Here is a 24,707-nt window from a genome sequence, read left to right on the forward strand (position 1 = left end):
AAAAAAAAGTGTAGTATACCAAGCAAGCGAACATGGGAAGGAAGAAGGTTGTATTTGAACCTAGTGATTGGGTTTGGTTGCATCTGAGAAAAGAGCGTTTTTCAGAGAAGAGGAGTTCAAAGTTGTTACCTCGAGGGGATGGTCCTTTTCAAGTCGTGGAGAGAATCAACGACAATGCCCACAAACTAGATCTACCAGGTGAGTATAATGTGAGCATTACATTTAATGTTTCTGACTTATCTTTGTTTGATGTAGGAGATGAACGAGATTTGAGGACAAATCACTTTCAAGAAGGGGAGGATGATGCGATCATGGATAGCTCGCATGTGGATCGAGTGGCAAGTGGAATTCAAGATCCTTTGGAGTTGCCACAAGGGCCAATAACGAGGAGCCGAGCTAACAAATTCAAGAAGGCACTTAAAATATTGATGTTAAATTACCAAGATGGAGTTGGAGCACTTAAGGATCAATTTGGGAGTTGCATATGCATCCTTGAAGTGTTGGGAGTCAAAAGGAGTGAAGAAAATCAAAGTGAGGCAGAAGAGGTCTCGCTCGAGCGCAACCAAGTGCCGCTCGAGCGAGCGCATTGAAAGTTTCGGACAGAGCGTTCCTCGCTCGAGCGAGAGTTGTTCCAGCTCGAGCGAGCTCAATTGATTTTTTGGGACAGAGTACCTCTTGCTCGAGCGAGAGTTATGCTGGCTCGAGCGAGCGAGTTTTTCCGAAAATTTACACACACTTTGGCATGTTGTGTGTGTGTTTGGGATTTTGATATTTTGATGTTATTTTTCTATTTTTGAGAGTTTTAATTATACTAAAAAACTTTCTAGATGATATCTTTGATATCTTTAGGGAATATTTTGCATTATCTTTTATTTTTTATTTAAACTATAAATACTTTTGTTTATTTCATTAATAATAATTCAGATTTAGTTTATACACAAATTATTGAAATTCTCTATAGAATTTTATTCAAATCTTTGCTTTGGATTTTTCAAATAAAACTTTTTCCTGTTTAATTACTTGGAAGCGTTTGTCGATTGTTTCTCACTGAAGATTGTCAGATACAAGTTATCTGAAGGTTTTCTTTGGTTTCAATTGTCGTGATTTCTGTTGTTAATCGTACCGTCGATTAAAGGTGGAAATCCAAAATCCTATCAATTTTACTTATTTCAAAGATTGGGCAAAACTTTGGATCTTTTGTTTATTGATTAGAAGGTACGATTCAGATTTGTAATCGTGTTTGCTAATCTTACACATCAAGATTCATATCAATAGCTGGTTAGCGAGCACAGATCATTTCTCCGGATTTCTTTCAGGAGTACGGGTAGAGAGATTTGGTCAGGAGTACGCTAGCATTGATGCATGTGTCTATTAGAAGCTTCATGCTCAAGGAACAAAGACTAGTACGATGATTTTAAATAGTGTATTGTTGTAATTGTAAACAGTATATCAGTTGTAATAAATCATCAGACTCCGGTTTTATCATTCAAGTTATTGGTTGTACATTTTTTGTTGTATTTTCGGAATACTGTATGTATTACATAGGATTGTAATAAAGAAATTGTACATAATTTGAAGCAATGATACGTGTATTGTTTATCCAGCAATTCGTGAATGAATGCATGATTTTGCTAAAGTTGGCATGGCATTTTTGTTGAATTGTGTTCAAATATTGTAGCTCATGGGGTTTGAGTGGTTCGATTGTAACTGTTTGACTTGTGGTTAGTCTAGGCGTTTCCTAGGATTGACCTAGTTAGTCAGTGGACTAAGTTAGTGCCAGTGATGAGGTGATTCATCTAGAGGCATGGGAATATTGTTTGATTGGAACTTTGGGCTTTGTTCTAAGTTGTTTTCTTAGAACAGTAGTCTGTTTGACCTTCGTAGGTTGAGACTTCATGATGATGGGATTTCATCGGGATACCAGGTCGAGTATATGCCGAGGGTTGTGGACTATGACTATGACTAGACGTGATGGGGCGCGACCCTATGCCAGTGTTACTCTAGGATTATTTGTACTTCGGAGGTTTCCTGGGAGCCTTTGTGCTTCAGGATTGGCGGTGGGAAGACTACTCAGTCTAGAGTTTTTGTTAACAGTCACGATGGGGTATGACCTTGGATTAAATGCCTGTTTAGGTATCAATGGTTTAGATATCGTCTGGTTGTCGTCGGAGATATTGGTTTGGAGTTTTTCCGAGAGGACCAGTCTTGGAAAGATTTCCTTGACAAGTGTGTACTCTAAGCATTAGGTTTCAACCTGTGAAATACGGCTAGACTAGTGGAACTAGTATATGATTTGATTATCTTGGGATAGGATTTATCCAAGAGAAGATATTTTATACTGTCTGCAACATTGACTTGGGGATGAGTATTTTCCATCAATGATGGTTTTCTTCAGTAATGGATTATATCCGATGCTAAGGATTGTACAGGACTATTTGAGGCGTGAGGAAAGCATGACTTATGATAGTGTACACTTGGTGGTGATCCCAGGTGGGACATCGTGGTATGTTACCTCAGTCTTGATTTGTTTCAGTCTTAGCAAGGGATATAATTGTCAGGAGCATGTTCATTGATATGTAATTGTCTGATTAGGGTTGATACTGTTAGGCAGAGCGAGAGCCACAGTAGATCGACTTGATCGATCAGATTATTCCAACCGGTGCTGAGTAGGGATATAGTGAATCAGGAAGTACTGGGGATAGTACTATAAGTATGGTATGCTTTGATACAGCGATTCAAGTGCATTTAGGGAATTCTTCAGTCGTTAAGGATCTCCAAGAATGCGGGAATCGAGACTATAGGGTTCTACGGATCAAGAAAGTGGTCATAGGTTGACTCTTGTGATCATAGTTTGTGGGTATCGTCGCTGAGGTTACCAGTGACGGATATTGGTCTGAGCATTGCTTCGTGTTAGCAATGATTGACCCAGTTTGCGAAAATGAGATTTAGTGATTATTCTAGGATTTTCACTGGACAATTTTTGGGGGACTGTTAGTCGGAGTGTTTTGCTTGGATTCTTCTAGCAGAATTCTCAAGGGTTGTTCTTGAGAAGCGATTCGACAAGTGCTTATGGTTTTCAACGAGTTTTAGCAGGTTATCATCAGTTGTTAAATGGGATGAGACAGCAGCTAAGACTGCGTTTTTGAGTCTAGCGGGCTTGTTGTCGCTGATGTTCCAGTGTATGTTCTGATGTGATGCGTCATTAAGAGGTTGAGATAGTGGGATCGAGGTGAACCAATTTGGTTATCCCAGTTAGAGAGTCAAGGATTTTCGTTATCTAGGACAGGATAACCGGAATCGTTTTTGTCGATACTATCTCTAGTGACAAGATAGAGGTAAGAGTTCGATACAGACTACTAATGCTGGGGATGGTGTTAGTCCATCTTAGAGTTTCAGCATGATGGTAGTGTATTTTGAGGCGACGGCCTCGTAGAGCGCGTTAAGACAATAAATTGTGTACAATGATACTGCCACAATTGAAGTTAGTAAACAGGTGTTCTTTGGGAACATTCGTTGGCATCAGGCAGGGTAAGTACTGAAGGTACATACTATGATGCTAGGAAATTGTCAGGATTTGGTTGTATCCGTGGCAGGATGGCTATTATGATCGAGTAGATGCTATCGATAGAGAGATTCGGATCAAGGTTGATCGAAATCAGTCTAAGGATTTCAGATGGTTAGAGTGGTGTGCAGCGATGCGATTGCTTTGCGAGATGGTGGTCGGTACTAGCCATTTCTCTTTGCATAAGGTACTGTTTTGGGAATAAATATTTTATTCTTAGTGATAAGGAGTAACTCGAACGAGTTCTTGGAAAGAGATCTCTAGGATTTGACCGAGAGTTGAATCTAGATCGATTGTTTATCGCTTTACGATAACATCGAGGGATGCGATGTTAGCGTTAGACCAGTGAGATACAACATGTTGTATCTTGTTTTTTTCGTTGGGCAGCGATGGATTTCGCGCGTGTCTAGAGATAACTGATGACTAGTTACGATCTTAGCAGGAGTGTCATCGCTAATATTTGTAGTCAGTGTGGCTAATACAGTCGGTAATTGGATCGAATGTGCCATGTCGTTTGAGGATAGCAATGGATAACTGACGATAGTCAGTAGTGTTACGCAATTCTAGTAGGATTACAGATGAAAAAGCAGTGATTTCCAAAGTGATCATTTAAGGCGTACGAGTTTAGAATCAGCGCGGATTCTAGACCGAGTACAAGTTCGGATGTGATTCAGTGATTAAACAGACCCTGCAGGTTTAGTGAGGTTTGGGGTTGTCGAAGGTTATTCGACCAGATGATTCGAATCGGAACTATTGGTGGATTGGACAAGTGGTCTATGTTATGTTCTCGAGGTATACCCTAGATTTCGAGGATGAAATCTTTTAAGGGGGGGATAATGTAGTGACCCGTATCCGTACTTAGCGATTAATGAGTATGTAAATCGTGTGATCATGTTTAGATTAAATAAAACATGATTAAGGAAATTCTATATGGATCAACGGACTTCGGAAATAGATCCAGAACACTCAAAAATTGTCCAGAGACTCCCAAGACTCGAGTGGGATCGGAGCTTCCGATCTTGGTGAGTTCGGAACCACACCGAAAGCAAGACGATCGGAGATTCCGATCAGCAATCGGAGCTTCCGATATGTTGTCGGTGACAAGTGTGTGGTTGCATGTAAAGGAATTGACGTGTGGCGATCGAAGAATCCGAAGCAGGAACGGAGCTTCCGATCTACGGAGTTCGGAGTTTCCGATCGTGGAACGGAGCTTCCGATCACTGTCTATAAATATAGGTGCGAGGGCCTTATTTCAAAGCATACCGAGTTCCTCTCCTTCGCCAACATGGCTCTATTTTAGGGCTTTGGGTACTTTTATTTTAGAGTTGGAGTAGGAAATATATTTTAGTATAGTCAGATAGTGTCTGACCTAGTCGTAGAGCAGTGCTCGTGTAGCGGAGCCGTGCTTGAGGCTGTGGAGCTGCAGCAGGGGTGCGCCTTAGTTGCGGGATAGTCGCCATCAGTGGGCTGACAACTGACGCAGGTATAGCTATGGTCTCCATAAATTATTTATGAGTATGCAATAGCTTAGTTAAAACTTTTAGATCTTAGTGAATGATGCATGGGTATTTGCATTGTAGAGCTGATGATAGGCTTGGAACCTAGAGTGGGACTGATAGGAACTGCCTGTAGTAAGATACGTAAGTACTGACAGAGATTTCCAGCGGATATGCATGCTTATATGTTGCATTTATGTGTTTGCATGTTATTATGGTTCTGTGGCATGTGCATATTATCTTGTACCTGTACATCTTTTGAGTTGAGTCAGTTAGGGTTGCTCAGCCCTGTTTGGACGTTTAGATATCGAGTACCCTTAGGTACTGGTATCTAAAGGACTTCATGGTCCACGTTCGAGATTCGGGAGTGAGTGGTCGCGCACAGTGGTTAGCGACCCCGATGTGACGAGCTCATATCCCAGGCGCCAGTCTAAGCAGTTTGTATACAGTTATCCCTGATAAGGATACCCTGTCATTTGCATGTATCATATTTGTATGTTTATCCGTATTTGCGTATTGAGCTTAGAGCTCACGTCCAGTCTTTTCTGTGTATCTGGACACCTCATTCGATGGGGCAGGTGTAGGTGTAGGATTGAGCAACAGGAGCTTGGAGAGGCCAGTAACCGTCGGAGACAGCAGGATTAGCTGTAGGTCTTAACCCTTAGGATTTTTTTGTAATTCGATTGGGTTGTATATTGGTTTATTTAACCGGTTGTATTCCGCCGGTTTGCTTGTATTTAAATCTTCTGCAGCAATTTATTTAATGCATGATTAATTATGCTCTACACTCTTATTAGGTTGTGTATCCGGGTCGGGTCGCTACAGTCTTTGTGAGACCTCGGTTCTAAACCACTAATCTTAGATTTATACAACAAATAAGCATACTAGATCCAAGACACAAAGCAAGAAAGAAATTTTTTTTTTTTAAAAGGGGGTGCGCTCGGGCGGTCAAAAACCGCCGCTCGAGCGCGCCCTAAAATTCAAAGCTACTGGATTGCTCAGACTGGGGTGCGCTCGGGCTGCTAAAAACTGCAGCTCGGGCGCCCCCTGCAGCAGAAACAGAACAGAGCAGAAATGGCTTGGCAACTACAACCAAGAGCCATTCGATACATCAATTTCAAAATCATGCATTAAAACGCAACTCAAAACGTTAATACACAAGCATACTCCAATACAAGGTAGTTCTAAAGTTATACAATCTCGAACTAATAGAACATGCTTTCGTCTAGCTTATTCAATACAAAACAAGTTCGAATATGATCTAAGTTCGATTACATATTCGACTTCTAAAACGACAAAGCCTCACGTCTATCATCTCAACCCCCTAGCCATGCTGCCTCTGACTCGGTCCTGCCCCACCTGTTGCCAAGTACACATACAAACAAAGACAACAGCCGGAAAACTGGTGAGAATAATATTCCCAGTAAAAAGAGACAACATGCAATAACAGACAAGCATTCCAAACGAAATGCATCAACTTCCAAATAATCAATTAACAATCATGCAATTCCACAAGCATATCTAAAACTCAATTCATATGCATAAATGCAATGCATGTCTTTAAAATCTGGGATTATCAAGTCGGATAATCAAAAGAGTTGCTGCTTTTGCTTTTGGGATCCCGAGGACTAGATCACGTAAACGACTCACCGACTCTCCCGATCGAGGTGGTGCTACGTATCTCCATCCTCTAGACTTTGGTGCGACTATAAGGAGTATGCTAGCACTAGGTGAAACGGCTACACCCAGGCCACTCACAATATAATCCCCAAAACGTCTATCATCAAAAATGGTCGTCCTGCCCGCTTCTCAAATCAAGGATTCATGGCTCAAGATGAATGCAATGCAACATAACTCAATCAACTAAATTCAAGTAAAAACAAATAACATGCAAGTATGTGATTCTTCGGAACACTCGAATCAAGTCGGATTCGAGTCACACGTTCCATTCCAATCTAAGTCATCTTTTACCTCATTCAACAACGTCGATGCTCCAAACCTGGAAACAACAACGATTCCTCAAACAAGATTCAATCAAACTTTCTCAATCGATAATAAGAGAATCGATACTATACCGGCTCCAATCTCCAAGTTGCACAAAGCTGAAATCTCGCAACTCCACTGGCCTCAAATCAATCTGTACAAGAAGTAATAAAGGCTCGAGATTAACATACAACTCAATCGAAGGCTTGGCTCAAACAATTCAAACCGATAGACAATCCAAAACTCAAACCGGCGGCATAACGGTTGTATTCTGATCAAACCGGAAATGCAGACAGCATAATATCAATCCAATAGACTCAATTCAATCAACATTCCACCATAACAATCCAATTCTAACAAATCATAAAACTCAACTTTTCGAATAATCTTCCAAAATTCACAACAAATCCGAACGACGCTCTATTTCAAAACCGGCAGAGAATAAACGATCAGAACTCTGTCAAGATCAACATACTCGAATCTTGAACGATTCTAACAACATCCAAAAACTAGAAAGAACCTGGTCGTAGAAAAACTTACGATAGAACGAAGCTCTCTCAGCCGTGATCGCTAATCTGCCTTCAAAAATAAATTCCAACGGACGGATCGAACTCGGGGAGAAATCTGGAAGCTCAAAGAACTTGGAAAACGTCTTCAATGGAGGAGGCATGATGGAGGAGGAAGATGAAATTAAAAGAAAAGTCAAAGCCTCTATAAATATCTAATTAAGTCCAAATTTGCGTTTTAGTCCCTCAAAAATCCAAAATTTCAAAAAGGACCCTGATCAAAATCAAGTCGGCTCTTGAACTCTGGAATCTTCGATTATCTCAAATAAAGTCAATTAAGATAAAATCGGGGCGTTACAATTCTCCCCCTCTTAGAAAAGATTTCGTCCTCGAAATCAAACACGGTTCCAACGCGAACTGTGTCTCTCAAATACTCCTTCAAGTCCGCAAATCGAAAGTCGACTCATTCTCGTCAGCATAATCCTCATCTGCCCAGTCGCAATCCAATCATCTCTGGTTCCAACTCAAAGCATAACATCTAAGTTTGACTCGTCTGATCTGGTTGTCCGTCGTTCTGAGGATATCGAACTGAAAAAGTTGAAATCAGACATCAAAATCTCATCAAAGTCCTTGCCGAAAGAACAAGTGCATCAAGGATCTCTGTCTAAACTGACAGACTTCGGCAAAACATGACATCTGACGACCTCTGACAAGATCTCAATCCTCTAATCTTGAATGAAAGTCATTCTGTATGGAATACGGTAGCAGACTCCAACAATCGGTCAATCAAATGAGATAGTAGATAAAATAAGAACAACTCAAAACATCGGTTGCTGCATACAATTCCTCAGATAAAAATTCGCAATAAGAAATCTATACAATCTAATCCTCTTCTCTGCTTTCAAATCAGTTTCTGTCTGCTAAAATAATTACTCCAACTCTTAAGATTAGAACAGATCACGTGAATTTCCTCATAAGACAATAGAAGAACAGATCTTCAAATCAATAAGATTACTACGAGCTCAAGTCCAGATTCAGAAATTGAGTCTCGAGCGTCTTCAACTGTCTCGACGTCTAGACTATAGCGCAATTCTACTTAAAAAGAATATATCTCCAAAATCTCGATAAGAAAAGATCGCTGATCGGCATAAATTCCATCATCAAATCATACAATCGAAGAAGACCATTCGATCCAAAAGAATTCAGACATCGAAGAAAAACATACAACTGCTCGGCACAACCATCTGCTATACGATTCTCAAAAGCTCTGAAAGATCAGTACAATTCTCATTCCAAAAAGATAAGAAATCAACGATATGAATTCATAGTCTCAACTAATTCTTCTAAAAGATCTGGTTAACATAAGTTAACAACACTACTGGAGTTTCCATCAATTCGAACGATTCAACAATTTAAAAGAGGCACGTTAAACATATACAGATTCTTCAATAAGAAGGCAAGAGATTCGCCAGTATCTAACATTCCAATAAGAATAGGAAACTCAATATCGAACGTTACCTGATCTGTCATTATCGGGTGCATCCTGAGTCTGCGGATCCTCAGACAGAGCAAAAACTTGTGCCTGCTGTCTGGGAGGCTGGCTTGCATACTGATTACCTTCCTGCACATTCTGTTGCTGAGGTTGGAAAGAGTGGACAGTAGGTGCTTGCTGCTGAGGTTGAGCTGTCTGTCTCGGGAAAATTCCACTCTGAGCTTGCTGAGTAACACGCTGAGGACACGTTCTCGCAAAATGCCCCGCCTGGTTACAAATATGACAGCTTCCAAAAATACCTCTACACTGATCACTGGAGTGACGACCTCCGCAGTTGGCACAAGACATGCCTGACTGTCCCGAACTCTGTCCCGATCCATACTGCCTCGAACCACTAGGGCTCGAAGAATTGGTTCCGTGCTTCTTAAACTGCTTCCCCTTCGGGAGATAGTAATCCTTCCTGTTACCTCCACTGCTACCACCCTCAGAACTTGGTGGTTGGTTCTGAAACTGAAAGGATTGATTCTGGTAATGGAACGGTTGGTTTTGGTATTGAGAAGATTGTGCCTGAAACTGTCCTTGCTGCTGCTGAGGCACAAACTGATTTCCTCTCTGCCTCCTCAAACCTGCTTCAGCTCCTTTTGCGTGATTCATGGCATCCGCAAAATTATCTGGCCTAGAAGTGTTTACCAACATGAAGATATCAGGGTTCAAGCCATTAATGAAATGGTCGACTTTAGCTTCCTCATCGCCAGCAATTAGCGGTGCAAAACGCAACAGACTATCAAACTTGGCTACGTACTCTTCAATGTTCAGATTCCCTTGCCTCAGATTGGCAAACTCAGCTCCCTTATCCTTACGGTACGAGATAGGGAAAAACCGCTTATAAAATTCAGATTTGAAAAGAGTCCAAGTAACTTCCGTACCTCTATTCTCCATTGCTTTCTTCGTCATGATCCACCAACTCTTAGCAACCCCACGAAGCTGATGAATGACTAACCTGATTCGACGGTCATCTGTGTAATTGATGGAATCAAACAACTGATCGATATCATCCAACCAACTCTCACAGTCAACTGGATTTTCTGAACCCATCAACAATGGCGGATTGAACGACTAAAACCTCTTCAGCAAGGTTTCCATAGGCGTCGCTGAAGCATCCATCTCAACCGTTTCAGTACTAGCTTGCTCAGTTGTAGGAATAACTGGCGGTGGATTCCTATCAATAACTCGTCGAGGACCCATCTGATAATCAAATGTTAGGACACAAGATATCTCAATCGCTGCAATTCGGTGCCCTTGCAACCTCTCAGAATTCCGGATACAGGTGAAATACAGTTCATATCTCAATTAATTCATGCTTCATATTTCAAATCACAAAATCATGTAACTCAGATAATTCTCAACGACAAAGCATGCTCGCATGGTATTTAAATAAATCAATTTAAATAACTCAATCACATGCGAGAATCAATTCATGCGGACTCGATCTACCCCGCTCACTTCTAAATTCAGTCCAAGAATCTTATCTCTCTGATACCACTTAATGTGAGACCTCGGTTCTAAACCACTAATCTTAGATTTATACAACAAATAAGCATACTAGATCCAAGACACAAAGCAAGAAAGAAATTTTTTTTTTTAAAAGGGGGTGCGCTCGGGCGGTCAAAAACCGCCGCTTGAGCGCGCCCTAAACTTCAAAGCTACTGGATTGCTCAGACTGGGGTGCGCTCGGGCTGCTAAAAACTGCAGCTCGGGCGCCCCCTGTAGCAGAAACAGAACAGAGCAGAAATGGCTTGGCAACTACAACCAAGAGCCATTCGATACATCAATTTCAAAATCATGCATTAAAACGCAACTCAAAACGTTAATACACAAGCATACTCCAATACAAGGTAGTTCTAAAGTTATACAATCTCGAACTAATAGAACTTGCTTTCGTCTAGCTTATTCAATACAAAACAAGTTCGAATATGATCTAAGTTCGATTACATATTCGACTTCTAAAACGACAAAGCCTCACGTCTATCATCTCAACCCCCTAGCCATGCTGCCTCTGACTTGGTCCTGCCCCACCTGTTGCCAAGTACACATACAAACAAAGACAACAGCCGGAAAATCGGTGAGAATAATATTCCCAGTAAAAAGAGACAACATGAAATAACAGACAAGCATTCCAAACAAAATGCATCAACTTCCAAATAATCAATTAACAATCATGCAATTCCACAAGCATATCTAAAACTCAATTCATATGCATAAATGCAATGCATGTCTTTAAAATCTGGGATTATCAAGTCGGATAATCAAAAGAGTTGCTGCTTTTGCTTTTGGGATCCCGAGGACTAGATCACGTAAACGACTCACCGACTCTCCCGATCGAGGTGGTGCTACGTATCTTCATCCTCTAGACTTTGGTGCGACTATAAGGAGTATGCTAGCACTAGGTGAAACGGCTACACCCAGGCCACTCACAATATAATCCCCAAAACGTCTATCATCAAAAAGGGTCGTCCTGCCCACTGCTCAAATCAAGGATTCATGGCTCAAGATGAATGCAATGCAACATAACTCAATCAACTAAATTCAAGTAAATGCAAATAACATGCAAGTATGTGATTCTTCGGAAAACTCGAATCAAGTTGGATTCGAGTCACACGTTCCATTCCAATCTAAGTCATCTTTTACCTCATTCAACAACTTCGATGCTACAAACCTGGAAACAACAACGATTCCTCAAACAAGATTCAATCAAACTTTCTCAATCGATAATAAGAGAATCGATACTATACCGGCTCCAATCTCCAAGTTGCACAAAGCTGAAATCTCGCAACTCCACTGGCCTCAAATCAATCTGTACAAGAAGTAATAAAGGCTCGAGATTAACATACAACTCAATCGAAGGCTTGGCTCAAACAATTCAAACCGATAGACAATCCAAAACTCAAATCGGCGGCATAACGGTTGTATTCTGATCAAACCGGAAATGCAGACAGCATAATATCAATCCAATAGAATCAATTCAATCAACATTCCACCATAACAATCCAATTCTAACAAATCATAAAACTCAAATTTTCGAATAATCTTCCAAAATTCACAACAAATCCGAACGACGCTCTATTTCAAAACCGGCAGAGAATAAACGATCAGAACTCTGTCAAGATCAACATACTCGAATCTTGAACGATTCTAACAACATCCAAAAAATAGAAAGAACCTGATCGTAGAAAAACTTACGATAGAACGAAGCTCTCTCAGCCGTGATCGCTAATCTGCCTTCAGAAATAAATTCCAACGGACGGATCGAACTCGGGGAGAAATCTGGAAGCTCAAAGAACTTGGAAAACGTCTTCAATGGAGGAGGCGTGAAGGAGGAGGAAGATGAAATGAAAAGAAAAGTCAAAGCCTTTATAAATATCTAATTAAGTCCAAATTTGCGTTTTAGTCCCTCAAAAATCCAAAATTTACAAAAAAGACCCTGATCAAAATCAAGTCGGCTCTTGAACTTTGGAATCTCCGATTATCTCAAATAAAGTCAATTAAGATAAAATTGGGGCGTTACAGTCTTGATGGATGTTCAGTGATTGCAAGAATGTATAACTATTAGGAGGATGTCCCAGGATGGCTAAATCGTGTTGAGAGATTTGACTAGCCTATCGTTTGAAACTCTTGGGTGAGTAGCCGGGTGGTCGAGACGATGAAGTCATGGGAGGTTCGATGATTTCCATTGCGACATTTGCATGGCTTCGCAGGTCAATAGTAAGAAGATGACTTAGCGTCATGATTTTCAAGTGATGATAGTTTTCATCAGGGCACAATATAGAGTTACATTGAGAAACGTGAACTGCGATTAGTACTAGACTTGGTAGTCTGAGTTCTTAGCAATGCTTTAGAAGCTTTTCTTTGCTTCAGGAGAGCATGGGAAGGTTAACCAATCTGAGAATTGTGGGAAGCAGTTACGTTAAAGTATAGTTTTATGTCAACTGAATTCTCTTGAAGAGAGACTCTTGAGATAATGTGTCAAGCGCAGTGTGGGTAATGGTGTTTCCTGACTATGGGTATTCTTCACAGAGATTGTTGGGAAACAAATAGATAGTTGGAATCCAGCCAACGATTTGGCGAATGTCGCGAATCAGTTAGGTTTTGATGTGGGTTTCATATACATAAGAGTTTCCTTGTAGATAATGATCTTGAGAAAGAAGATGTTTGCATTCTTTTTGTTGTGGTCAGTTGATACAAGATCAGTACCCAGAGGTTACGAGTGTTATCTTGGCAAAAAGGATCTCGAGGAGATACGCCTTGAGGACGAAGGATGTATCAGTGTTGTGATACATTAATGTCAAGGAAGTTGATTTTCGTACAGTAGCGCAGCAGCTTTCAGAACCAAACTGAAGAGTTTGAGGAATGCTGAAAGTAAATCGGCGTTAATGGATCTCGCAGGAATTTAGACAAGAGTCTGAGTGTGTCAAAATCTATTCGACCAGACACTCAAGTAAGGATCTCTAGTACGTTCTCGAGGTTTACCCTAGATTTCGAGGACGAAATCTTTTAAGGGGGGGAGAATGTATTGACCCGTATCTAGAATTAATTATTAATGAGTAATTAATCATGTGATCATCTTTAGATTTAGTAAAACATGATTAAGGGATTTCCTAACAAGTCTAAGGAGTTCAAAAATGGATCCAGGACACTCAAAATAGTCGGGAAGGTTCCGACGGTTCGGAGGGTTCGGAGGCTCCAAACCTGAGATCGGAGGATCCAAACCGGATCGGAGGGTCCGAACTTGCATGGCCAGCTGTCCGAGAATAATACATCATTGGTGACGTCACTGATGGGACTTCGGAGGATCCGAAGTCGGGAACGGAGGATCCGAACCGGATCGGAGGCTCCGAAGTCAGGATCGGAGGCTCCAAACTGGATCAGAGGATCCGAAGTCAGGATCGAAGGCTACGAACTCCGTCTATAAATAGGGGGCCGAGATTTCATTTTTGAGCACACAAGATTCCTTTCTCCTCTCGATTCCTTAGCCTTCTAGCTTAGACCTAGGGAATTCTAGGCGTCCTTTTGGGATTCCGGAAGTGGCATAGCGATCCAGGCATCGTAGCGGAGCTGTGACCTAGTTTTGAGGCAATTTTCATCAGCGAGCTGACGACGGACGCAGGTATAGCTTTTGCTTCCTAAAAATATTCAGGAGTATGCAATAGCTTAGTTAAGGCTTTTAGAGCTTAATTAATGATGCATGAGTATTTGCATTGTATAGTTGATGATAGGCTTGAAACCTAGAGTGAGACTGCTAGGAACTGCCTTAGAAAGGTACGTAAGTACTGACTGAGATAGCCAGTGGGTAAGCATGCTTATGTGTTGCATTTATGTGTCACATTTTGCATGGATTATTATGCGTCATGTTCATATCATATTGTGCATGTACATCTTTTGAGATGAGACATGAGGATTGCTCAGCCCTGTTCGGACGGTTGATGTCTAGAGCCCAGCGACCGATGGGTTAGGTGGCACTAGCATCTGGGTGACACGGTCTACGTCCGGTAGGAATGAGCAGTGTACGCAGGGTTTGATTCCGGGGTTGTACAACTCATGTCCTAGGTGCCACACTGAGTAGATTATATACAGTCATCCCAGATACGAATACCCAGTCATTTGAATGCATCATGTTTGTATGTTTTACCCGTGATTTCGTATTGAGCGTAGTCGCTCACGTCCAGTATTTTCTATGTGTCTGGACACCCCATTTGACGGGGTAGATTCAGGTACAGGTGGTGTACCGAGTGGCTTGGATAGGCCAGAGACCGAGAAGACAGCATTATTAGCTGTAGGTTTTATTTTAAGTTTATTCGATTGGGTTGTATAATCAAATTTGTTTAACCAGTTGTATTCTTTCGGTCTGCTTTTATTTAAGTCTTCCGCAGCAATTTATTTAATGGATGCTTAATTATGCACTAAGCTCTGATTAAGTAGTGGATCCGGGTTGGGTCGCTACACTACATTTATAAACTTTCGTTTCTAATCACAACATAAAGCGAACTTTGGCAACTTACCTATAGTCCACTTTAACCCAGGTTTAATATTTTTACGCACTTAGTAGTTCATAAGTGAAAATACAACCACATTCTCATATTAACTCAAAAATAATCATCACAAATGGATTATGTTCCTTGTCAAAACTAAATCCACAATCACTCTTCCTAGAGTTCAGAGCAACAAAACCAGAAACAATATTTATCAACGTACAAATTCTATACACCCAAGGCATCCAAGAGGAAATTCAACCATAGTACTACATTACCTATAGTGTAAGTGCATACTCCAAAAAGAAAAATAATCTAATCCGTAATGCCCATAGGTAAAATCTCCTCAACAATTCTATGCTAACACAGAATCCCTAGAACAAAACTATTTGAATGCAAAACAAATTGACTTAATTCTCAAAACAATCACTTATTTTTTAATAAAGTAAAACTCTCCTATTCACCCTAGGCCTAGCGTCCTCGCTGGTTCCCTCGAATGCTGAGAGTGGTGGAGCTGCAGGTGGAGGTGGATCCTGATTACCCGTATCGTGAACTTCACGTGTCAGAGGCGTATTACAATTCCCATCAATCCCTCACGCAACCGTATTGCATAACTAGGTATTTTAATTTAAAACCCTTATAACAAAAATTCAGTAAAAATCTAACTCATGGGTTTCATTCTTAAAACATAATTAAAAGCATTTAAAACTCACAGACTGGCAATGTAACTTCTGAGCTCCATGTAGCAGGCTAGCTAACCCTCCAAGGGTCTTGCTCTGATACCAAATGAAACGACCCTCTACTAGAAATTTTTTTTTAATTCTACATATATGCAACTATTCTTAAAATAGATTTTCTATAAAGTATAATGTATAATTAAAATCAATTGTATGCTAATAATTTAAAATACTCGAACAAATTAAAAATCCATGATTGAATGTTCAATAACGTAAAATGCGGAAAATAGTTTAATACAATCTCATAATCACTGAAATATAAAAACGCGAAGGTCACGGGTGTGCTAGCTCGCCAGGGATGCAAAGATATCCTCGCCGCCAGTCGGGACCACAACCTCCTGACTAACATCAAACTCATCTGTACATCATTTAGATCTAATGAGACTAGAGGCTCAGCATGCTCTACCCTTTAATAACAAATACTACATAATAAGTTCGCATAGAAGCACATATCGTATAAAAATATCCTGAAGTATCTTATGCATGCATGATCATAAAAATATTTGCATAATACTGAGTCATAAACGTAAACATCATCATAATCTTGATAATAGACATAATACGTAATATAAATACGTAATATAATCATTGACATGTCATAAACATAAAAATCATTTTCCTGTGTGTCATATAAGTGAAGTGCAACAATAAGCGATTGATCAATTTAAAAATCAATGTACGTGGCAGCGAGGTTCACCGAACATATGGGGTTTCCCTACGCCTTCTATACCTCTTCACCAAACCTGTGGGGATCCGAAGGCTCATAAACATAAGTGGAAAGGTCATTGAGCCCGGTATCCCGACCTCCAGTCCTGTATTTGTCACAAATCACATCAATTTCCAAAAATATTTTCTTTACATGTCATTATCTTAACATAAAATACATGCATGAATCATGAATTTTAAAAAATATCATTTTCCTTAAAATTCTGCCCGTAAATATATATTCAATTCATTTTGCATAAAAGTCATACTTATATCAAAATATACATATAGATTCATTAAATATATATTTACGAACTATTTTATTCGCCACTGCTATTTCGATTTGAAACACCTTAACTAAAGCCCATAAACTTAAATTGGCTCATTAACACTTGTCCTGACCCAAAAATAGTTAGACTAGCTCAATCACACTTAAAATGACCCAATTAGACTTAGATTGGCCCAATAGTATTTAGCCCAACTTAGAACTTATCACAACCAAATAAATCAAACAACTTAGGCTCATTAACAAATTTAACTAAATTATTAAATTAATCCCAAATAAATATCTTAAGTCAATAAGTTTGGCCCAATAAAAAAAACTTGGCTCAATAAACAAACTTGACTCAATAAAAGAAATTTGGCCCAATAAAATAAACTTGACCCAATAAACGAACTTGACCCAATAAACGAACTTGGCCCAATAAAATATACTTGGCCCATGAAACAAATTTGGCCCAATAATATAAATTTGGCCCAATAAACGAACTTGGCCCAATAAAATAAACTTGGCCCAATAAACAAACTTGACCCAATAAAATAAACTTGGCCCCTTAAAAACATGGCCCAAAAAAATAAACTAAACACTCTGACTCCTAAATAAATTACCCGGCCCAAAATAAAATAACCCGGAACCCTAACCCATAACATATGACCCTAATAATCTTGACCCGATCCAGACAACCCACTTGTGCGAGCCCTGCACGAGCTGCCTGCTAGGTAGACTACCTTACAACCATCCAGCTCTTCACCTAGCCAACACTAGCTCAAACCACCTTAAATCAAGACCCAAATGAACCTAACCCAGCCACCAAACCAGTGAACAACAGCTAAGACCAATCCATTGCAGAAAAATCATCCAAAACCAAGCCACAATGCATAAAAATGTGAATGATGCGTGAATTAAAATTTGAGCTACCAAATCCACATACAAGTGCAATAACACGATTTTAATAATTCAAAATAAAGAATATACTGGTCTAAATGGGTAAGAAAGGAAGGGTATAACATGCCTTTAAGTTTAAAACGCAAGAAAAACTTATACGGTTGCGGTTGTGTATATGGGGACTCGGGAATCTCATAACTTTCAAATTCTGGAAAGCTCAAATCCCTAAACTGCTAGTTTCTGCCTCTAAATAACCTCAACTAGCTTCTGATCTGCGAAAAATCACATAATGGTCAAAAGTCAACCCTAGTCAACTCAGGTCAATCTTTGACCAAAAATTCCCAAACTTTATTGCGTTCTCACCGCTTTACGGTTTTGAATCTCAACTCGAAACTTGGATATTTGGATCTATCACATCAAACCGGTCAAAAATTGTTAACATGCTGGTGGTCGTAGGAAAATCGGGGGGCGACGGCGGCAGCGACATCCAACACTACTTCAAAATTCATGAAATTTGGCAGGCTTGTAGAGCTCGACGAGACAATTCCAACGCACTATGCCACGACCGGATTGGAGCTCCGATGCGCCGTAGATCGGAGAAAAACAAGGCGATTCCAGCGAAGAATTCCAAGCTCCGATTTGCCTGATTCCGACCAAAAAGATGCAATAAGCTTAGGAAAGGTTCTAAACATCACCTACTACCATTTAGCATCTCAAAATACAACTCAATCGAGCAAAAATCCCACCAAATCACGTGAGGAAGACGATGAACAGTGACCGCTCCTTCTCGACTTCGTGCTCGCCAAATCGGACACCAAAACTCACAATTCTTGGTATGGTTGTGACCGCCTTGACGAGAGCTACAAGATGGAAGGGTCAATTGACGATAACAACGGCGATCGGACGGTCGGCGACGTGAATCAGGTTTTAGGGGTTAGGGATTTAGTGTGTGTTTTGGTGTTTTGTACATGAGACAGAGCACCACTTAATATTATAAAAATTGGTTCTAAAATGACCCGGTCTGATCCATTTCAATACTCTTATGTTATTTTACTTCAATATGTAATTTAACATATTTTTACAATTATCTGTAATAGTGAACATTGACCAGACAACTTGACCCGTAAATTCCCCAATAAATAAATTGAGTCAATTGATAAGTGCATTTTGTGTACTTAATTAGTTTATGATTTTACTTGACTTTTGTGAATTCTTGGGAGATATTGCATGAATTGCTGTTGTTTTTGTGATTGTAGGAAATAATGGACTTTGATGAATTTAAGTGGAATAAAGGCCAAAAGGATGGAAAAAAAGAGAGGAAATCAAGACTTGAAGAAGTGAAGAAAATGCTAAAATTCGAGACTGACGCGCGCCCGCGCTGCGAGGAATATTTGGAAGATTGTTGTTCGAACTTGAGGTGCGCCCGCGCGATGGGATTTTCAGAAGTGAGAATTTGATTTTGTAAAGAAACTTGGGTATTTTTGTGGCCTTTTAATTGGACGATTTGTAGACCATATAAAGGGGAGTTTCTGACCCCAGAGGGGAAATCGGCCACCACAACACATCAGACAGAAATTGGAGAATTTGGATCGAGATTTTGAGAGCAAAGAACATCAATCAGCAGAGTTTGAAGATCGATAGACCGGACACGGCATCGAAGATTTGACTTTGTTTTCTTTCCTTTATATTTATTTTTGAATTGATGTTTACTCTTATGAACATGTTTTGTGTTTATTTAAATTCGATTATGAACTAAATTTTTAGAGTCTAGAGGTTGGATGGAACCTGGTGTAGACACTCTCATGAATTTTTGATTTTATTGAATTGAGTTCCTATAGATTAATTGTGTTTCTAGAATTGAATGTCTTTTCCATTACTTGATCAATAATTGAATTGTAATATTTAGTTGAAATCAGGCACTCTACAGAGGCGATTTTGAATAGGACCAATAGAAATAACACTGTTAATTATTTATACAGCTCGAGAGAGTGTATAATTTTAACAGAGCTTTTAAGAAAACATTGTTTTACATAGATCACTGCAAATAGATTCTTAATAGGGATATTGGAATTGAACTGTAGTTGATACACTTTATTCGGCACTCGGGAGAGGGAATAATACACTTAAGTGTTCTTGACTATTAATTGAAAGGAATTTCATGAAAATAAATTATTTAGGAGTGATTGTTGTCGAAACCAGGTGAAATCTAAACCTCAAGACCATTTTTCCTCTGATTGATTAATCTATGAATTTTGTGTGCGTGTTATTGGTAGCTCTTAGTCGTATCACGCCCAAATTAATCCAACTCAACACAAACAAATAAATATGTAGTAACGAGAGTAGGGATCATTCCCACGAGGAAGGTGCAATTTATTGTGTTTTTAAAAATACTGAAAATAAATGAAAAGGGGGTTTTTGGATTTTAAAATTAACTAACGAAAATTAAAAGCAAATAAAATAAATTTTATCACTAGCATGCAATATTAAAATAATAATGAAACAATTAATTAAAACAAGTTTTAGTATCGGTCGACTCCACCCTTGAAGTTATTCACTTGATCATCGATTCCCTAAAAATAATTAATTCTCATTGAATATTCACCATTGAAAATTTAATTCCTATCCCACCTTAATTTTAGTTAATTAGACACAAGCGTTCTAAATTAACTCTTACCAATTAATTAAACCAAATACAAGAGATTAAGGTTTAAACCCAAGGTAGCATTCAAACTAGTGAAATTGAGGAACCTAGACAACACATACACAAGCGGATGTATTTAATCTAGTCAATTGTTGTTCCTACAATTTAATAAACTCACAAGCGAACGATTATTAATTGCAGTTGCTTCACAAATTAGAGGGATCAAACAATTACGAATTTGATATATAATTTAGTTGTAGATTGTATGATAAAATCACAGGGTTATCAATCCAATAATCTCACATACAAGCATAAAATAAATCCAAAACAACTTTTGATATCCAAATAAAAATCAACAATGAAAATTAAAATATCACGAGATAAATAAAACTTCAAAGGGTTTGTCTTCCTCTACCAAGAACTAAAACTTAGAAAAATTGAAGAAAAAAACTAAATCTAAGAACAAGAAAGATAAAACCTAGCCGCCAAAGAATTCTTTTCCCTTCTAGCCGTCTCCAAAAAAAGATTAAAAATCGGGTTCTAATAGTTATTTAAAGTATAGAGTCCTTCCCAAGAAAGTTTCATAATTAAAATATAATTCCCAAAAATCACGTCTCGCTCGATTGGTTGAAACTTACCGATCGAGCGAGAAAATTTATGTCCCAATTCTTAAAATTCTGCGACATGCACGGACCCCGAGCCAGGTCCGTGCCTGGGTCCGTGCATACCTCCCTTCCACCGCGCAGTTTTCTTGAAAAATTCATATCAAGAGTTCTAGCCGTCGGATCGAGCCGAAATTTGAACAACAGCTTCAAAACATCTTGAAATACATTTTAAATGGTGGAGATCAGATTTGATCTTTCTAGTATTAAAAATTAATTTTTAACCATTGCTACTCTATAATTCATTCTTGCAGCTCTTCTCTTACTCCAAATTCTTCCTTTTTATGCGCTTTTATTCCATCATTTGCTCCATTTATTCTACTTACCTTCATCAAATCACATATAATGATTAGAAACTATAAAATAAATTTAATCAATAAAAACACACCTAATCCTGACAATTTAATCCAATTAAACATAGGAAAATGTCGACATATCAGCTATAAAATCCTTTGATTATTTAATTTTTCTGAAAAACTCTCAAACTTTGATTTTATAAATAAAATTAAGACTATTATAATTACAAGTATTGAATAATTTCATTTTACTCCTTGTGGGAACGATACTATATTCACTATTATATTAAAACTTGACCTCGTACGCTTGCGAGCATAAATTTCGCAACAAGTTTTTGGCGCCGTTGCCGGGGAGTAATTTTTGATTTTGTTTAGTCTTGTTACCAATTAGTCTAAGTTTTAATTTAGAATTTTTTATTTTATTTTATTTTTAAGTTACTAATTGATCTCTTTTTGTTCGTTATTGCAGTTCATGCGAAGATCTCAAAGTGCAAATTCTCTATTTTTAATCCAGAGATCGAGCGAACTGCACGTTCTTTGAGAAGAGCGAGAAGAGAAGAAGTTGATAGAATGGATGAAGATAATGTGAATCAAGCTCCCTTGGTGCCAATTAGAGATCACTCCCGGCCGACGATCCAGGCTCACTATTTTGGAATCACTCGAGGGACCATTAACGCCAACAATTTTGAACTAAAGCCGGCTTTGATCAACTTGGTTCAACAGAACCAATTCAATGGGATTGCAACTGCTGATCCTCATATGCACCTGCGGACTTTCTTGGAGATAACCGATACGGTAAAGATGAATGGTGTTTCTAAGGATATTATACGTTTACGCTTGTTTCCTTTTTCTCTCAGGGATCAAGCTCGGAGTTGGTTGCATTCATTGCTGCTAGGAAGCATAACTACATGGGAGGAAATGGCAGTGAAGTTTTAGCAAAATATTTTCCACCGGCCAAGTCCACCCAACTGAAGATCGAAATCATCACCTTCAAGCAGATGGATTCTGAACAGCTCTACGAGGCGTGGGAAAGGTACAAAGATTTAATTAGACGTTGTCCAAACCACAATTTTGCATATTGGGAGAAAATAGAGTTGTTTTATAATGGAATGAATGCGCCTACAAGGATGTCTGTGGACTCTGCTTCTGGAGGTACCTTTTTTGCCAAGGACCCTATACAAGCCTATGATATGTTGGAACAGATGACGATCAATAGTTTTCAATGGCCATCTGAGCGTATGGGTGTCAAGAAGCCTGTGGGAGTGTATAGAGTTGATCCTATTACGTCTATCACTGCCCAAGTATCTGAATTTGACAACGCAATTAGCTGCTTTGAATAAAGTGAACGTTGCAGATTCAGCTGGAGTTTCAATTGCCATTGAAGGATCCCATCCCCAAAGGAAGTGAATTATCTCAATCCTAATGGTTACCGAGGATATGGAGGCTACAAAGGTAATTTTGTTCCCAATACTTATCACCCTAGTTTGAGGAATCACGAAAATATTTCTTATGCTAACAACAAAATTGTGTTGAATCCTCCTCCGGGGTACAATACAAATAAGGGTGAGGGTAAGCCATCTTTGGAGGACGTTGTAAATAATTTTGTGCAGGAATCGATCAAGAGTATGGCAAGGACTGAGACTCTCATGGACAGCTTAGAGATGCACATGGCCAACATGGGTGTTGTGCTTCAATCCATGGAGACTAGCATTGGGCAGCTGGCGAATGCCTTGAAAGATAATAACAGAGGCCAGTTCCCTAGAAACACAGAAGTAAATCCCAAGGAGCAGTGTAATGCTATAACATTGAGGAGTGGGAAGCAAGTGGATAATGAAGAGGGACAACCTGAGAGCAAGACGCCTAAAAAAACTGCAGTTGAGGAAAATGTCGAGGTGAAGGAGACTGAACCTGAGCAGAAACCGATGTACAAGCCTCCACTTCCATATCCTCAAAGGTTCAAGAAAAAGGCCTTGGATGAGAAGTTCTCCAAATTCTTGGAGATTTTCAAGAAGATTCTTATGAACATCCCCTTTGCTGATGCTTTGGAGCAAATGCCAAACTATGCGAAATTCATCAAGGAAGTGATGTCCAAGAAAAAGAGGCTGCTAGAGAACGAGGCGGTGAACCTAACTGAAGAGTGCAGTGCGGTGCTTCAAAAAAAGATGCCACAAAAGCTTAAGGATCCAGGGAGTTTTATTATTCCATGTTCAATTCATGGATCTCATTTTACTACTGCATTATGTGATTTAGGGGCCAATATTAATTTAATGACATTGTCTATTTACAGGGCCTTCGAGTTGGGAGAGATAAAATCGACCATGATCACATTGCAGTTGGCAGATAGAAACATCACATATCCACGGGGGATTGTTGAGGATGTGCTAGTCAAGGTGGATAAATTTATATTCCAGCCGATTTTGTGATCTTAGACATGGAAGCAGATCATGGGGCTCCGTTGATTTTTGGAAGACCGTTTTTGGCTACTGCTGATGCCAAAATAAATGTCAAGAATGGTGAATTGTCGATGGGTGTGGAAGGCGAAAGAGATATTTACAACATATTCATGAAGGCACTGAATCCACTTATCGAGGAATTATGTTTGGTTGAGCGAGTTGTAAAGATGGAGGACCACCAAAAAGCTGATATTGCAGTTGAATCATCAAAGGAGAAAGCGCCAAGTTTACCGAAGAAGAAAACCACAAAAACAAAGGCGAAATTTAAAAAGCGGTTCGTGGAATATATTTCGCGTGTGAAAGAGAAGGGAAAGACCGCATAAGACCAGTGAAAGTCGGGCTGACGACTCTAAACCAAGTGCTACTTGGAAGGCAACCCAAGCTTTTTATTTTATTTTAATTACTTTTGTTTTCATTTTATTTATTTTTTGTTAATTAATTATTTTAGTATATTATTATGAATTTTTGAAGCCTAATTTTTGTCAATGTTTTAAAATTTTTCAGAATTTGGAACATGCAATTTGAACCTACCGCGCGCCCGCCCCTTCTCCTATGCGCGTCCGCCCTATGGCTGCTCAGAAATTAATTTGAAGTACGATACTGTCGCGCGCCTGCCCCTTCTTAGATGCTCGCCTGCGCGTCTCCTGGAGTGTGTTTAATCTGATATGCGAACCTGATGCGCACTTGCCCTACCAATCTAGAGCGCCCGCGCGACGTCTGGAACAAAAATTAATTTAAAGTGCGAAACCAATGCGCGCCCACGCAACGTGATTTTAAAGGCAGAAATCATCTCGGTCTTTCAATTCCTCCTTACCACCTCTTCTAAATCCCTAATTCCCCAAAATTCCATCCTCAACCAGCCGTCTTCTTCCTCTCATTTTCCTTCATCCATAGACATAATTACTATATCTAAATTTCTCTCCTTCCAACTCTCTCTCAAATATATATATTCTCTTTCCCCCTATACCATAATCTTCCATTGG

General features: G+C 39.4%; 1 pseudogene; it reads left to right on the forward strand.

The window, feature by feature from the left end:
* Window positions 1–24,047, forward strand: part of LOC140870740 (uncharacterized) — a 68,531-nt pseudogene extending 44,484 nt beyond the window's left edge.
* The last annotated feature ends 660 nt before the right edge of the window (window positions 24,048–24,707 follow it).

The sequence above is a fragment of the Henckelia pumila genome, unplaced genomic scaffold (genome assembly GCF_033568475.1).
Source record: "Henckelia pumila isolate YLH828 unplaced genomic scaffold, ASM3356847v2 CTG_19:::fragment_3, whole genome shotgun sequence".
In the NCBI taxonomy this organism is placed as follows: Eukaryota; Viridiplantae; Streptophyta; class Magnoliopsida; order Lamiales; family Gesneriaceae; genus Henckelia; species Henckelia pumila.